Source organism: Schistocerca gregaria, chromosome 1, assembly GCF_023897955.1.
Source record: "Schistocerca gregaria isolate iqSchGreg1 chromosome 1, iqSchGreg1.2, whole genome shotgun sequence".
NCBI lineage: Eukaryota > Metazoa > Arthropoda > Insecta > Orthoptera > Acrididae > Schistocerca > Schistocerca gregaria.
In genome coordinates, this window is record NC_064920.1 from 1,054,643,068 (window position 1) to 1,054,659,578 (window position 16,511).

At 44.6% G+C, this 16,511-nt stretch overlaps 1 protein-coding gene across 2 annotated transcripts in view; it reads left to right on the forward strand.

The window, feature by feature from the left end:
- The first annotated feature begins 1,873 nt into the window (after positions 1 to 1,873).
- LOC126281023 (ras-related and estrogen-regulated growth inhibitor-like) overlaps positions 1,874 to 16,511 on the forward strand; it is a 557,894-nt gene continuing 543,256 nt past the window's right edge. The window contains exon 1 of one of the 2 annotated variants that reach the window (XM_049979811.1): positions 1,874 to 2,174. The gene's annotated coding sequence lies outside the window, so the exon portion shown is untranslated. The remainder of the gene's footprint in view (positions 2,175 to 16,511) is intronic. The other variant, XM_049979809.1, reaches the window with a different exon arrangement.

Below are 16,511 nucleotides of genomic sequence, written 5' to 3' on the forward strand. Positions count from 1 at the left end.
GATCCCAACGTTTGGTGTTCGCTGTACTGTGTCTTAGCACACTTTCTCTTACTTGTGGTAAATGTAGAGGTGAGCACGCCCTGGTTCCCGGGTTCGATTCCCGGCGGCATTAAGGATTTTCTCTGCCTTGTGATGACTGGGTGTTGTGTGCTGTCCATAGGTTAGTTAGGTTTAAGTAGTTCTAAGTTCTAGGGGACTGATGACCATATATATTAAGTCCCGTAGTGCTCAGAGCCATTTCAACCATTTTTTGTAGAGGTGAGCAGTCCCTGATATATAAAATTGACCTTAGTCTTTGTTGCACTGTGATGGATCAAAACTAAAGATGTACGTAGTATTACACCTTGGATTAGCAGAGTGTGGTAATAAGGAATGGAACGATTACATATGTCGGTCTATAAATGTAAGCAACATCTGGCTCACATTTATCATTACAGTACGTAGAAATTCCAGTATCCCTACAAAACACCATAACCCGGAAGAAGCGATGAGTTAAGTGTCAATACCTGGAGAACTTTCCCAGCTCAAGGAATGCCACTTTTGATTAGTTGGTAGACTTCACAGTCACTAAGGTGCAAATGGTTCAAATGGCTCTGAGCACTATGGGACTTTACTTCTATGGTCATCACTCCCCTAGAACTTAGAACTACTTAAACCTAACTAACCTAAGGACATCACACACATCCATGCCGGAGGCAGGATTCGAACCTGCGACCGTAGCGGTCGCGCGGTTCCAGACTGTAGCGCCTACAACCGCTCGGTCACTCTGACCGGCTCATTCACTAAGGGACTACGAAAAATTGAACAGGAACACATCCAGACACAGGTGAAAGAAAACTTTATGGTTCAAAATTTAGTGGTTGGGAAATTCATGCCACTACCTGTCCTCCTAATAAAGTATTGTGATTCTACAAAGGCATTCCCTATGGCGTGAAATGAGTTGTTTGAGCTGACGATCATGACTCAATTTACAATTTTTTATTACGATTGTTCTTATTTAGGGTCGGACATGAGAAGCATTTCTTTTTTTTCTTTTTTATTTGAAAGTCAGTGTTACCATTTATGTACTATGACACTTATGTCATTTCATTCCATACCGAACCGTACCATTTCTGCGAACAGACAGGCGCTGTACTACTACGAGACGTTGCAATTCCCTTCGTCAAGAGTGTGCAACTCAGTCGATACACATTCCATTATTGTTACTCAAAGATCTGCTGAAAATGGCGTACCACTCACCAGGAATCAATCGAAAAGGCAATTAAGAAAATAGAATAATCAGCAATCAGTTACATGCAAAGTACTGCATTTTATTGTTGATGCTCACAAATAATACATTAGTTATAACCTTCTGATGAAGGGCACTATGTCCCTGAAAGTGTTTAAGAAATTAAATTTCCTTTGAACAGCTGGTTGCTGATAATTTCGGCATGTACAACTACAGTTGCAGAAGATGGGTAAAATACCACATCAACACTTTCACAAACTTGTCGTCTGAGGAGACTAGATGCTCAGGACACCCCATGTAACAAGCTCTTCGCTTCTCTCGATAAAAAACAACTTCCATGTTCTGTCAATTTCGAGATTGCGTTGCGAACAAAACATGATAGTAGCGAACAAATCGTGATAGTAGCGAACATTGACACGTCCTGCTTGGAGCGTACCATGACGAGGACCTTACGTTTCAGCCCAGGCCAGCCTCGTAACTGTCGGGCGACGCTATCGCAGCCGTTGTTACGTACCTGTCAGAAGCCCGGAGGCCGGTTTGAGGCGCCTACCGGGCGCCAGGCCCTAGTTCAGCGCGCCGTCGCCAGATGGCGGTGCTGGCGCCGCGGCGGCAGGTAAGAAAACCCGCGGCGGCGTACGGCGTGCTTCAGTGCTCCGTTGCTGGTCGTAGCGAGCAGATCGGGAAGAGCTCTGTTTAGAACACGTGCGCGCGCGGCGTCGTCTTGGCTCTCGTTGCGTACGACCAAAACAAACCTTTGAGTTTTTTGAACGCTAAGTCCCACCGCCTTACGTCCTCCTAAGTGCCTTTCCACGAAGGTACACCATCCACTCCACCCCTCGGTAAAGCATTATATCCTTGGGGCCGGTGCGCGATAAAGAATATCTGATAGCAAGAGACTGAGCAACAGCTGATCCACCCACGTGCTCCTGCAGCACTATTAATTTCGGTAAGTAAACTATATTCCGAGTTTCAAGCTTTTTGTCTATTATGCACATGTTCTTGTATGAAAGATGTTATTAGGAAGGAAATTCCACATTGTTTACATCTAGAGATCAGTGAAATTAATGAAGCCATTTAAAAAAAAAATTAAATTGAGGCACATCCAGTATTGTCATACTGAATCAACTCTAAACGGCCTAATTCTATGCCACTGAGCTCTCCCATTTTCGTAGAAATTTATTGTTGACGGTACTATTAAGTATCTAATTTGTTTTTGCCCGTAATTTCACCTTGCGGCAGAGGCCATTACATTACTGAGCAGTATGTATGGGAGGGTACTTCGTGACTTTATACGTCTCCCCTTTTTTTTCTGTTCTACTCGCGAATGAAACGTAGAAAACGTGGTTTTGTCCACATTACACTCTTTGTTATCTTTCGGCCCTTACGAAACATAAGCAACAGAAACAGATTCCGGCCTTTTACGGTTTCTCTTCAACGTTGATTCTCAACGGTTTTGAAGTAATATCCCTACAGGTCTTCGTAAATCCCACATATCGATTGAAACGGCTGGTTAATAACTCATTCAATACTCCCCTTGTTACGAGACACTCTTAGGTCATTTTGTGCATTCTGATCCAAGGTACGTATCTTTCTTATTTATTTATTTATTTTCTCGAACCTATAACGACACATCCTCTGATCAGACAGACATGCCTCCCATTTAGTGAAACATCTGCACCACTGTTCATCACTTTACAGCTGACAGGCATGGTACAGGAATGCACATCTGGTGGTCCGCGTCTATTATATCCACAGCAGTTTCGATCTCGCTCCTCCACTTTTTATTCAGGAGCATCCTTTCTTTTTTTGGGAAATATAACATAAATTGGGTGTTGCTAAGAAAATTTTAGCTGCGTGACCGTTTCGATTGTGCTGCCAAAACGGTCTTCAGGAGCACCCATCTTTAATAAACAATTCGCTTGAAGTGAGTGCTCCTGAAAAAGATAGTAACTGCGTGGCCGAAACGTAGTACTGGAGAAAATATGAGGAACGATGCGACGTAACAGATGTTTTAGTGACTGCGTTAGTAACAGCTCTAATGTAATACTTATGTAGTTTTTCCCTCGGCACTTATCATTAAGAGATGTCGGACTGCGAAGTAATAGTACAGGTCGTACTGCCGCTGAAGGCAGACGTCAGCCGTGCACGGCAAACCCCGGACGCGGCCCATCCGTAGTGCAGGCCGGTGCCCCGGCGCTCGCCGCTCGGTTACTGACCTACACAAGCCTCTTCCGCAGCTGCCAAACTCCCGCTGGGAGCGCAACAGGTCGCGTGTTCGGCCGGTGCCGCGGAATAGCCTCAAATTCTTGCGCTCTGCTAACAGCAGCTGCCCCAGCTTTGTTTCACAACACTATCGTACACAACGTAACTGTATGATTACAACTGTGTACAAAACAGCTAGCAATCTTTTATGAAACGTATAGTTTGTTTACGTACCTGTATCTACTTAGCTGCTCATCGTCAGGTAGCACGTTTTCCACTAGTCTTACAAGAACTTACGCTTATTTCCCTCGCTGTGTAGGGTCTACAGCATCCTTTTAGTCCCACAGTGTGTGAACACGTGTATACACGCGCTTCACGTGACATCTTAGTTGCTACTTTGTGAATATTCCGTTGTGCTGTGGTGATTCAGCCTGTGGGAAAGCGTAATTCTCCAGCACCGCGAAAACTAGGAGTAAAAATGACTTCAGAAATATTCAGATGTGTGTCAGATTCTAATTTCGCTTGAATAACTAGGCACAGTAATTTTGGTTTTCTTATGAGAATTATCCCCTTGTAACGTACCCGCTCTCTGTTATTGTTTTTTTGTTATTGTTTTTTTATTGTTTTCTGTTATTGTAGTTGTAGGGATATGAAATTATTGTAGCGGTTTGCTTAGTCAGCTGTACTTCGGAATTTTTTGACATTAAATGGGGCCTGAAATTTGCGTGATAAATACTTCGCGTGAAGTGCGATTTGCGGCATAAACAAAAATTAATTGCGGAGAAGCAATCCACAGAATATTAACATAAAAGCTTTAGAACAATGCGCATGACTGACTAGACACATTCAGAGGGTACGTACATTCTCGTACGAGTGGTTGCGATCTGATGAGAAAGATCTATCTTAATTATTTTTTGTGTGTAAAATAATTATGTCGTAACACACTCGGAGATTGCGAACGTACAATCAGTGTAGAGGCACGTACTTTCTATCATTCCCCATCTCCTGGGTAAAAGAATTGCAATTATTTAAATTTCAGAATATATCTTTTTAAGCCGGACTCCTATTTTTATACGAAAAGCAATTTTGCAGGTTCTGAATGTCTCGGCAAAAACACATCGAAATTAATCTTAGCGGCCACCAAAGGAAAGTAGTGAGCACAGTCACGTACCTCTATTGTTGAGCAGCGCCGTCGTAAGGATCGTCGCCTCCATCTAAAATTCGCCTTCTCGAATTAACAGAATAATTTGTACTCCATTGGTATTGGATTTAGGCTTGATCTTGATAGAAATTATAAAACACATTTTTCATCACTTAACACCTTCATTTAACACACACATAGACATGAAACTATACAGTACGTCTTTACGCCAGCACATCAGAACAAAAATGGTAGTTAATACTAGAAGTAATAAAAGAATCTCGAAATTAGTCCTTTGTCTCTCAATGATAAAGTTTTTTAGAGTATTCCTCTGGTATCACTGTCAAACAAATTTTCTTCTTGTATCTTTGAGATTAAATTACCATATTTTTTAGTTCCTTTTCACCCTTTTTCTTAATCATCATTCTTTCGATAGAATACGTGCTGTGAACCACTGATGTCTATCCTATTCTTAAGTGTTACTCATAAAGCTCTAAATAATCTGTACTAACTATTACTACTTTGACATTTACTTTCCGTTTCCCATATTCCACTGGACTTTCCAGTGTCAGAGTAATTATCCCTCAATGCGTTACCACAAGTTCCAAAAAACTCATTTCTATTTCTACTAGCTATTTCTTTGTAGTACCTTTCTTCGCTTGTTCTTTTTAATACATCATCCTTCCGTAGTTCATGTGTTTGCTTAATATTGTCTTAATTCATTCGCCACCAGGTATATCCCACACGACCAGTCACAATGTATGTTATTCTAGTGTGCATGCATGGTGTCTCTCACGGTATATAATGTGTCGTTCCACAGATAAATTTAGCATGGCACAAATAATGTAAGCGGTTATTATATAAAAATGCCATAGCTTCGTATGTTTATTTTGATACACGTTAATTAACTGCTGTTTTTTGTAGCTGTACCCTTCTTCATGCTTCTCTTAAGTTCTGCAGGGGTTTGTGTATGGTTATATCGTTTGCTTCTAATAATGTTTACACATTTGTTGGTAGTTCGTTTCGTGACAACACCACATAGAAGGTCTTACGCAGTCTTCGGGATCAATCGAATAAAATTTGTTTGTGGTCTTTACTGAAGCCGTAGGGAGGTTGGATCAACGAATCAAGATACGAACTGGCAGAAATACTTGAGATTAAATCCGAGGTGCCATGTCGTCACTTGGAAGATTTATTTGAAATTGGTTTTGTAATACCAAACGTTTTCACAAGACTGGGAACCATGGCTGCTTTGTTGTCTTCTCTTATTTTCAAATAACGAGCGTAGTTTGTCATTCGATTGATTCTTTACTACAATCGTTTAACACCACGTATGCAGCGACCGCAAATTCTTCTGTTCCAGTTTTCATAGTGTGCACTGTTGACCTGTGCAGGGATCTTACAGTACAAGAAAATTCTTTCGAAATCTATTGTTAGCAACCAAGCTAATACACGCCATTGGAACAATGGATTCGAAGAAATCAGTGTCGTAAGTACACTAGTTTCGTTTACTGCTATGTTACTCACCTATAGCGACAACTGAGAGTGTGAACCAATGCCATTACGTTAATGAACTGACTACTTTGATATCAGTGTTTCCGTTGAAATTAACAGTCTCCATGTCCGTTCCCCCAAGTATCCCATTCTCGAATGCGCCGTGGCAGAACTACTGTATATAGTTTTCGAATGTAATACAGCGGACACACTAGTGCCAGCGAATACTTGAGCTGTCCATGGAGGTATATTACAACGGCATAAACTGTTAAGGTGATTTCTCACGACTAACTGGTGACACGGATTATAATCTCTATTTTGGACCAATTTTTCATTCGCCTTGATCTGTTCAGCATATTTCTCTTACTTACCAAAGCATTCGTACCATACCTGTATGTTTCTTATGGCTTCCTTTCAGCAATAATGTTGCGTGATTTCGGTTTGTAGATGGAACTTATTTTACTTTTCCTACTGCACGTTCTCCGCTGTGGATGTTCAAGGATGTTGCGCTGTGTCATTATGTTGCCGTTGTTTGTTTAAGCTGTTATTCGAATACTACGTTATACATTCAGTCTGCTCAATTAGGATAAAACTCAGTATCCTGTGTACTAGTTTTTAAATTTTGAATGTGTGAGGTGCTTAACTTTGTGTGATACAGTAAATAAATGTTCTCCTTCAAAAATCGGAATGCTGTTATTCAAATAAGTCATAGAAAATTAGGTGATCGCTAAAGTTAATCCTTCGATTATAAAAAGTAAACTATCGTCTAGACTGATTTCAGACTTTAAATTTTCTAAGCCTCAAGCACTTACTTTTTCCTTAATAAATTGTCTGTAATGCCTTTATCTGACTGCTGATCACCTTTTCCTCTACTACATAAAATCTAGATGATTTCTATTACACTGGAATGTGTTAAGACATTTCCGCAGAGGTCTATCATTTGGTCATTGAAATATTTATATAGATATTATCAAATTCTGAATAACACGCCAGTCTGTCAAATTAGCTGTTAATTTCCGTAATGCTTTCGGCATTTACGTTTCAGGGATGGCAGATTTCTTTTGTGAAGTTTCAGCTGTTTGTTTTTGCTTGACTGATACACTTTTAGTGTCTTAAAGCATGGTGGAACATCATACTTCATCAATTTTTCATAGTTCGGTAAATTTTGATTTAAGAAGGTACACAGTAAGTGCGAGATAAACTCTTCCAGAGCTAAAGTATCAAAGCCATGGATCATTATCATCGTAACAATTTTTTGGTCAAGAAAAAACAGTTGTTTGAGTCTGCGTGCATTAATAATTCTTCCACTGTTACACTAGTAGCATCAACTGAGTCCATTGTAGGTTTTTGTGTGTCCAGCCAAAGTGCTAGAATCGGTAATAAAAAAAAAATCCTTTGAATTTAGTACGTGTGTCACGTAGTGCAGTGAACGACTTTCTTAGTATGGCCGATGACGATGACTGTAATCAGTTATGTCTAAATAATAGGTCTTCTTGCACTTCCTCTGTTGTTTTTGTAATGTTGGTGGACGATGAGCTGAAACCTTTCAACATAATTTTATTAACAAATGTAATAAATTTCCCTCTTATGGTAGAGGACACGTACTACCGTAGGTACTGCATCACTTGAGCACCTTAGTAATGAGCAACGGTGCATTTAAGAGTAAAGCTTGAAAATTCAGCCGTTGTTCACGTGCGAAGTATCTACAGGAGCTCTGCGAGCCTTTCGCATATTGAGACGGTCTTGTACCATTGTCTCCTTTGTCTGCCCATCGTTGTGGGAGACGAAGCACTAACTGTGTGACCTCATCCGCGCTTCTACGCTAAGAAGATGCCCGCGTCAAACGTTTGCTTCTCGTTTCACACTCGGGCCCTAGTTAAGTACGTTTCCAGACTCCCCTTTCGAAGGACACTGATTTATGATCATTCGGCGGAAGATGGATTGATTTTTTGCACTACTTAATGGAAGATGCTTACGCTGAGAATAAAGCATTTATGTGTTTTCCTAAAATAAATAACCTTATTAGACAGTCATGGACCAACCTTTAGTTTAATTGGTATCGCAACCAAGATGGAACTTGGCATGAGTCACATACACAAAGCTCGTACCGATAAGTAAATCACGCCAGCTTCTAGGAAAACAAGGTGTCGCTGGCGAACTATAAATGTATTTACTTACTTAATTTATACTGAGTGACCAAACGTCAGTGCCCCTCATTGAAATCGGCGGCAATCTGACCGGCAGTACATTGCAGATCACCCCATATGGCTTTACAGAGACGATGTGATGTTCGTTCAACAAACACAACTCATCGTCCTGTGCAGTGCTTTAGTGCTCGTGGAATCATTGTCTTTCTGATACTGAAGTTCTGCCCTAGAGATTTCAAGTTCAGAAATCTGATTTCTAGTGTGACCTCCGATAACCCATGACCCATCTAGGATCCATTGTCATACACGGCCGAAGTGGCTTAACTCGCAGAGTGCCGCCTTGTTCACTTTCCGCAGCTCTATAAAAGACAGCTCAGACGTCTCCAACCGAGCGAGGTGGCGCACACTGGACTCGACGGTTCAAACCCGCGTCCGGCTGTCCTCATTTAGGTTTTCCGTGAGTTCCCTAAATCGCTTCAGGCGAATGCCGGGATGTTTCCTTTGAATGGGCACGACCGACTGCCTTCCCCTTCCTTCCCCAATCTGATGGGACCGATGATCACGCTATTTGGTCCCCTCAATCATATCAACCAATCACGTCTCCACTCGTACGACATGCTTCAGCCAGTCGCAAGATGTGGGCATCGTACACGGCTCATATTCAAGTGGAAGAACTTTTCCCATGACATTTGCCTACTCAGTTCATATCTGCTCTACATTACTGGTTTATTGGTTCACACGTTAACCTTCTTATCACAAGTTACCCACAAATACACTATGTGATCAAAAAGTATCCGGACTCTCCCAAAAACATACGTTTGTCATATTAAGAGCATTGTGCTGCCACCTACTGCCAGGTACTCCTTATCAGCGACCTCAGTAGTCATTACACATCGTGAAAGAGCAGAATGGGGCGCTCCGTGGAACTCACGGACTTCGAACGTGGTCAGTTGATTGGGTGCCACTCCTAAACATCCCTAGGTCCACTGTTTCCGATGTTATAGTGAAGTGGAAACGCGAAGCGACACGTAAGCACGAAAGTGTACAGGCCGACTGTTGACTGACAGAGACCGCCCACAATAGAAAAAAAAATGTTTCAAATGGCTCTGAGCACTATGGGACTTAACATCTGAGGTCATCGGTCGCCTAGAACTTAGAACTACTTAAACGTAACTGACCTAAGGACATCACACACATCCATGCCCGAGGCAGAATTCGAACCTGCGACCGTAGCAGCAGGGCGGTTCCTGACTGAAGCACATAGAACCGCTCGGACACAACAGTCGGCGACAATTGAAGAGGGTCGCAATGTGCAATAGGCGAACATCTATCCAGACCTTCACACAGGAATGCCAAACACCAGGATCCACTGCCAGTACTATGGCAGTTAGGCGGGAGGTGAGAAAACTTGGATTTCTTGGTCGAGCGGCTGCTCATAAGCCACACATCACACCGGGAAATGCCAAACACGCCTCGCTTGGTGTAAAGAGCTTAAACATTGGACTATTGAACAGTGGATAAACGTTGTGTGGACTGACGAAACATGGTACGCAGTGTGGCGATCCGATGGCAGGGTGTGGGTACAGCGAATGCCCGTCATCTGCCAGCGTATGTAGTGCCAACAGTAAAAATTTTAGAAATTGACTATGCCCATTTAGGCAAGCTGTTTTTTATTTTGTTCAGAAGAAGGCGTGGTTATCCACGTTGAAACCTGGGTAAACACCGGGAATTTTCGCAATCGAGGCGGATTATTCATAATTTATTTAATTCGGAGGCCGTGGTGTTATGGTGTTGTCGTTTTTTTCATGGAGGGGGCTTGCACCCCTTGTTGTTTTGCGTGGCACTATCACAGCACAGACCTACACTGATGTTTTAAGCACCTTCTTGCTTCCCACTGTTGAAGAGCAATTCGGAGATGGCGATTGTAATCTTCAACAAAATCGAACACCTTTCCATAACGCACTGCCTGTGGCGGAATGATTACACGACAATAACATCCCTGTAATGGACTCTCCTGTACAGAGTCCGGACCTGAATGCTTTAGAACACGTTTTGGATGCTTTGGGATGCCGACTTCGTGCCAGGCTTTACCGACCGACATCGATACCTCTTCTCAGTGCAGAACTCCGTGAAGAATGTGCTGCCATTCCCTAAGAAACCTCCCAGCACGTAATTGACGTATTCCTGCGAGAGTGGAGTCTGTCATCCAGGCTAAGGGTGGGCCGACATCGTATCGAATGCCAACATTACCTTTGGAGGGCACCACAATCTTGTCAGGCATTTTCAGCGAGGTGTCCGAATACTTTTGAACACGTAGTGTACCTTCACATAACAACTAACGACATTTCATTGGAGTTACATTCCCGATCAGAAGACTAAGAGATACGTACCTGTCATGAGGTAGGGCTTTCGTTCTTCCCGTTGCCATCTGCTTAGCGTGGTCTCCTTGGAACAACAAATGGTTGTAGAGCTCACATGCCTATCATAACTCACTGAAATTAGTCGTAAGAAGGCACTTACATCTCTCTCTATTTTGTCACTGGTGTTTTCCTTACAAGTGAGGTCGAATGATGTGGAGAACAATGCAAGTACCCAAAAGTACGCTGAGTGTTCCTCAAACCAAACTATCAGTTCTGAAACGTTGGCATCGCTCTTATTTTAGGTGCAGGTATGGGTTGCCTGCTTTAAACAGTGCAATCCATGCCACTTACTAGTGGCTATGGTAAAGTAACTGCTGGTATTGAAATGTGAGACGCAGATGTGAGTTGTCCCCTCTACTGTTCACCCTATATATCGGAGAAGCAGTTGCGGAAATAAAAGAAAGTCGTAGGAGTAAGTTTGAAAGTTAACATGAAAGGATATCAGTGATACGATTCGCTGATGACAGTGCTATCCTCATTGAAAGTGAAGAAGACTTACAAGAGTTGTTGAACAGAGTGAGAGGTCTGAGCACAGATCGTGGATGGGGAGTGAAGCAAAAAAAGATGGGAATAACGAACAGTACTCATGCTGGAATAATAATTAACTTAACATCAAAATTAGGGACCACGAAGTATCGAAGTGAAGGTGATGATGATGATGATGATGTTTGGATTTTGGGGCGCTCAACTGCGCGGTTATCAACGCCAGTACAAATTCCAAATCTTTTCTCAGTCTAATCTTGCCACTTGCATGAATGATGATGAAATGATGAGGACAACACAAACACGAAGTGAAGACATTCTGCTAACTTGTAAGAAATATTAAAGTTTGACAAAAGAAGTAGTGCAAATATAAGAAGTAAATTAGCAATGGGAATGAGGGTATTCTTCTCTACAGGAAATCTTCTAGTGTCAAACATAAGCATTAATTTGAGGAAAAAGATTGTGAGAATATGTGTTTGGAATACAAGATTGTATGGAAGTGTATCATGAGTTGTGGGGGAACCGGTAAATAAGTGAATCGAAGAGTTTCAGATGTTCTGCTTGAGAAATATGTTGAAAATTAGCCGGACAGATACTATAAAGATTCAGAGTCAGCGAGGATACAATATGTGGGAAACGTGAGAAGAAGAAGAGTCATGATGACAGGATACGTGTCAGGACATCAGGATAGTAGATAATTGTAGAGGGTGAAAACTGTAGGAGAAGACGTAGATTGAAATATACCCAACAAATAATTGAGGACGTTGGATTTAAGTACTAGTCTGAGAAGAAGAAGTTGTCAAAGGACTGGAAGTCTTCGCGAGTCGCATCGAACCAGTCATAAAACTGAAGAAGACACACACAAAGAAGAACCAGGGGGCCGTGTGCTGCCGACCGGCCGCCACAACACTGTCATCTTCTGCCAGATGGCATCATTAGGATGCAGTAAGGAGGGGAATGGGGTGTACACATCGGTCTGCCGGCCGTTTGTCCGTTCTGAGGCCTTGGCCCACAACTTCGGTTCCAGTAGCTCCCCAATCGACATCACGAAGCTGAATGCATCGCATTGCAGTCGACTCACCAATGAAAAATCCCTGCACACCTCCTACCGTTCTCGGATGCTCTACATGGCGGACAGACGTGTTGACTGCTGAGCTAAATAAAAGTTACGCCCAAAAGGCTCCGGAATATATTACGTTTTTCCGTGCAACCTTTACACGGTATTGCCTTAGAGGTGAGAGATACACCGTTTACTTATACTGTGGTCTGATTTAGCATTGACAAGCGCTTGTAACAATGTAAATATTTGTGGCGTGAGGAAAGACAGAAAGTGTTTATGTGCACTGATATCTGGAGCCTTGTGGGAATTGTGGATGTGGGAATTGTGAATACGAAGACAAGACATACACGTAGGCCCAGAATTACTGATCAGACATGGATGGGGTGCGGTAAGCATCCCCTTTACTTCTTTGTATGGAACGATGATCACAGAGGGCGAGTCACTAATGTACATCATACTGAAATTTACATTGCCGATCCCGGTGGCCGGCCGCGGTGGTCACGCGGTTCTAGGCACGCAGTCCGGAACCGTGAGACTGCTACGGTCGCAGGTTCGAATCCTGCCTCGGGCATGGATGTGTGTGATGTCATTAGGTTAGTTAGGTTTAAGTAGTTATAAGTTCCAGGGGACTGATGACCACAGCAGTTGAGTCCCATAGTGCTCAGAGCCATTTGAGCCATTTTTTGGTCCCGGTGGAGGTTCGAGTCCTCCCTCGGGCTTGGGTATGTGTGTTTGTCCTTAGCATAATTTAGGTTAAGTAGCGCGCAAGCTTAGGGACTGATGACCTTAGCAGTTAAGTCCCATAAGATTTCACACAAATTTGAAGTGTATATTTTTTTTTTTTTTTTTTTTGACATTGAACTCAGTGATAAGAATTGAAGATGGATAGCGTTGCGACTTTTTCAGTAAATGAACTATTGACAGACATCTGGGACTCTAGGGGAACCCCAAGTGCACGGTTGGAACATTGATGAATATTGCGTTTATCTGTATTTCAGGGAAGATTAAATGAGACTGCAATGCCCATAGTCCTGTGTGTGGCCAGCATCCCTTTGTGTCGACGAAGATTGTATCTGACTACCCACAGCACTGCGCCAATGTTTTCTCTCCAGGTCACGGTATAGCGTACGGCCGCACCAGCCATTGTTCGACCTCGGCGACCACGACACGAAAGTCTTTGCAAGGACGCCTTGCCAAAAAAGACGTCCCATTGCCAGCTAGTTCTTTTTTTTCGAATTTATCCTCGACGGCACTGTTTACGCCCCTCGAGCTTTCCGTGATGGGACGCGTGACAGGAGCAGTCGCTAGCGTATTAGGCGAGTCAAAGAGAGAGAAGCGCTAGACAAGCGAGCGGAGTTCTTGTAAGTCAAATAGTGGTCTCTGCAGTTGTTTCCTTCGTGGTCCGGCAGTACGAAACGGGCTGGGAGTGTGTTACTTAGCGTCGGCGGGGTCACTGGCCAGAGCGGCGGCGTGCGTGCGGGGTGCCGGCGCGGTACGCCCCCGCGGATGACTAACCTCGCGGCAGACAAACAGCACGTGCGCGGGCGCCGGCCGGCCACTCACCTTGACCCAGCGCCGCCGCCGCCGCCGCCGCCTCCGCTGCCTGCCAGCGCCAGCGGCGACCTACAGTGCTCCACCCGCTGCTGCGCGGCACACTTTTGCGAGCGCATTGACGTTCACTTGTCTCTACAAGTAGTCCCAAACTCAGGGCGCAGATGCAGCAATCTTGCGTCCACGTTCTACACTCCTGGAAATGGAAAAAAAAAGAACACATTGACACCGGTGTGTCAGACCCACCATACTTGCTCCAGACACTGCAATAGGGCTGTACAAGCAATGATCACACGCACTGCACAGCGGACACACCAGAAACCGCGGTGTTGGCCGTCGAATGGCACTAGTTGCGCAGCATTTGTGCACCGCCGCCGTCAGTGTCAGCCAGTTTGCCGTGGCATACGGAGCTCCATCGCAGTCTTTAACACTGGTAGCATGCCGCGACAGCGTGGACGTGAACCGTATGTGCAGTTGACGGACTTTGAGCGAGGGCGTATAGTGGGCATGCGGAAGGCCGGGTGGACGTACCGCCGAATTGCTCAACACGTGGGGCGTGAGGTCTCCACAGTACATCGATGTTGTCGCCAGTGGTCGGCGGAAGGTGCACGTGCCCATCGACCTGGGACCGGACCGTAGCGACGCACGGATGCACGCCAAGACCGTAGGATCCTACCCAGTGCCGTAGGGGACCACACCGCCACTTCCCAGCAAATTAGGGACACTGTTGCTCCTGGGGTATCGGCGAGGACCATTCGCAACCGTCTCCAAGAAGCTGGGCTACGGTCCCGCACACCGTTAGGCCGTCTTCCGCTCACGCCCCAACATCGTGCAGCCCGCCTCCAGTGGTGTCGCGACAGGCGTGAATGGTGGGACGAATGGAGACGTGTCGTCTTCAGCGATGAGAGTCGCTTCTGCCTTGGTGCCAATGATGGTCGTATGCGTGTTTGGCGCCGTGCAGGTGAGCGCCACAATCAGGACTGCATACGACTGAGGCACACAGGGCCAACACACGGCATCATGGTGTGGGGAGCGATCTCCTACACTGGCCGTACACCTCTGGTGATCGTCGAGGGGACACTGAATAGTGCACGGTACATCCAAACCGTCATCTAACCCATCGTTCTACCATTCCTAGACCGGCAAGGGAACTTCCTGTTCCAACAGGACAATGCATGTCCGCATGTATCCCGTGCCACCCAACGTGCTCTAGAAGGTGTAAGTCAACTATCCTGGCCAGCAAGATCTCCGGATCTGTCCCCCATTGAGCATGTTTGGGACTGGATGAAGTGTCGTCTCACGCGGTCTGCACGTTCAGCACGAACGCTGATCCAACTGAGGCGCCAGGTGGAAATGGCATGGCAAGCCCTTCCACAGGACTACATCCAGCATCTCTACGATCGTCTCCATGGGAGAATAGCAGCCTGCATTGCTGCTAAAGGTGGATATACACTGTACTAGTGCCGACATTGTGCATGCTCTGTTGCCTGTGTCTATGTGCCTGTGGTTCTGTCAGTGTGATCATGTGATGTATCTGACCCCAGGAATGTGTCAATAAAGTTTCCCCTTCCTGGGACAATGAATTCACGGTGTTCCTATTTCAATTTCCAGGAGTGTATGTATGGGGATCGTTTCCCACTGCCTTCCTCCCACCACTTAAGAAGTGTCAACTGTGTATCTGTGCAATGTGAATAGCTGTTTAGTGTTGTACTGTTTAGTGTTGGACTGTTTCGTTATGGATGCAGGAAAGGGAGAGACCGAAACCCGGTGCCAGCACATAGTCCACTTCTTCTTCGGTAGCGCTACAGTCCATGGTGAGCCTTGGCTTTTCCAGCTGTTTTTCTGGTGTGCGATCATTTGCCACGATTTTACCTGCTCCGAAGGGTTGGGTCCCTTGTCTCCCCCCCCCCCCCTCCTCCTCCTCCTCCTCCTCATGGCTTACTGAGCTTTTCCGCTGGTCTTCTTAACATACAACCAAAATTTCTTTGGATTTTCCGCCATATTTCTAAAGAGAGTTTCGTTGTGGAAACTATTAAATGCATCTCGGATTGAAATCCGCACCAAATTTCGAGCCTCAGTAAAACTTCGCCAATATTGGAGATTTTGCTTTCGTCTAAATATTATACTTGCCTTTCTGAGTGCTCCTGCAGCAGCTTTCTGTGGTGTTTTGTGTACCATGGGGGATCAGTTCCGTCTCTTATTAATTTATTTGGGATGAATCTCTCGATTGCTGTTGATACTACCTCTTTGAACTTAAGCCACATGTGGTCTTCACTTACATAGTTTGGATGGATTGGAGACTGCCTCTTAGAAAGACGGCAACAGAATGTTAAGTTGCTTTTATAAACATATTTTCCGTTTAGTTTTGGTGAATTTCTTTGTTACAGAATTGAGCCTCGCTACGACTGCCCTAGACATTGCAGGCTCAAATGGTTCAGATGGCTCTGAGCACTAACATCTGAGGTCATGAGTCTCCTAGAACTTAGAACTACTTAAACCTAACTAACCTAAGGACATCACAGTGCCCGAGGCAGGATTCGAACCTGCGACCGTAGCGGTCGCGCGGTTCCAGACTATAGCGCCTAGAATCACTCGGCCACCCCGGCCGGCCAAGTAGTAAAACAAAACACGACATGAAAACGTATGTAGCCTCCATAGAGCTATATCTTTAGACGACGAAGCTTCTCGGAACGTTATCCCCGAATGTACCGTATATTCCGGAACTGGGACTCCGCAGCCACATATTCCCCAGTAATCCTCGACGGTGAAGGTTCACCAGAGACAA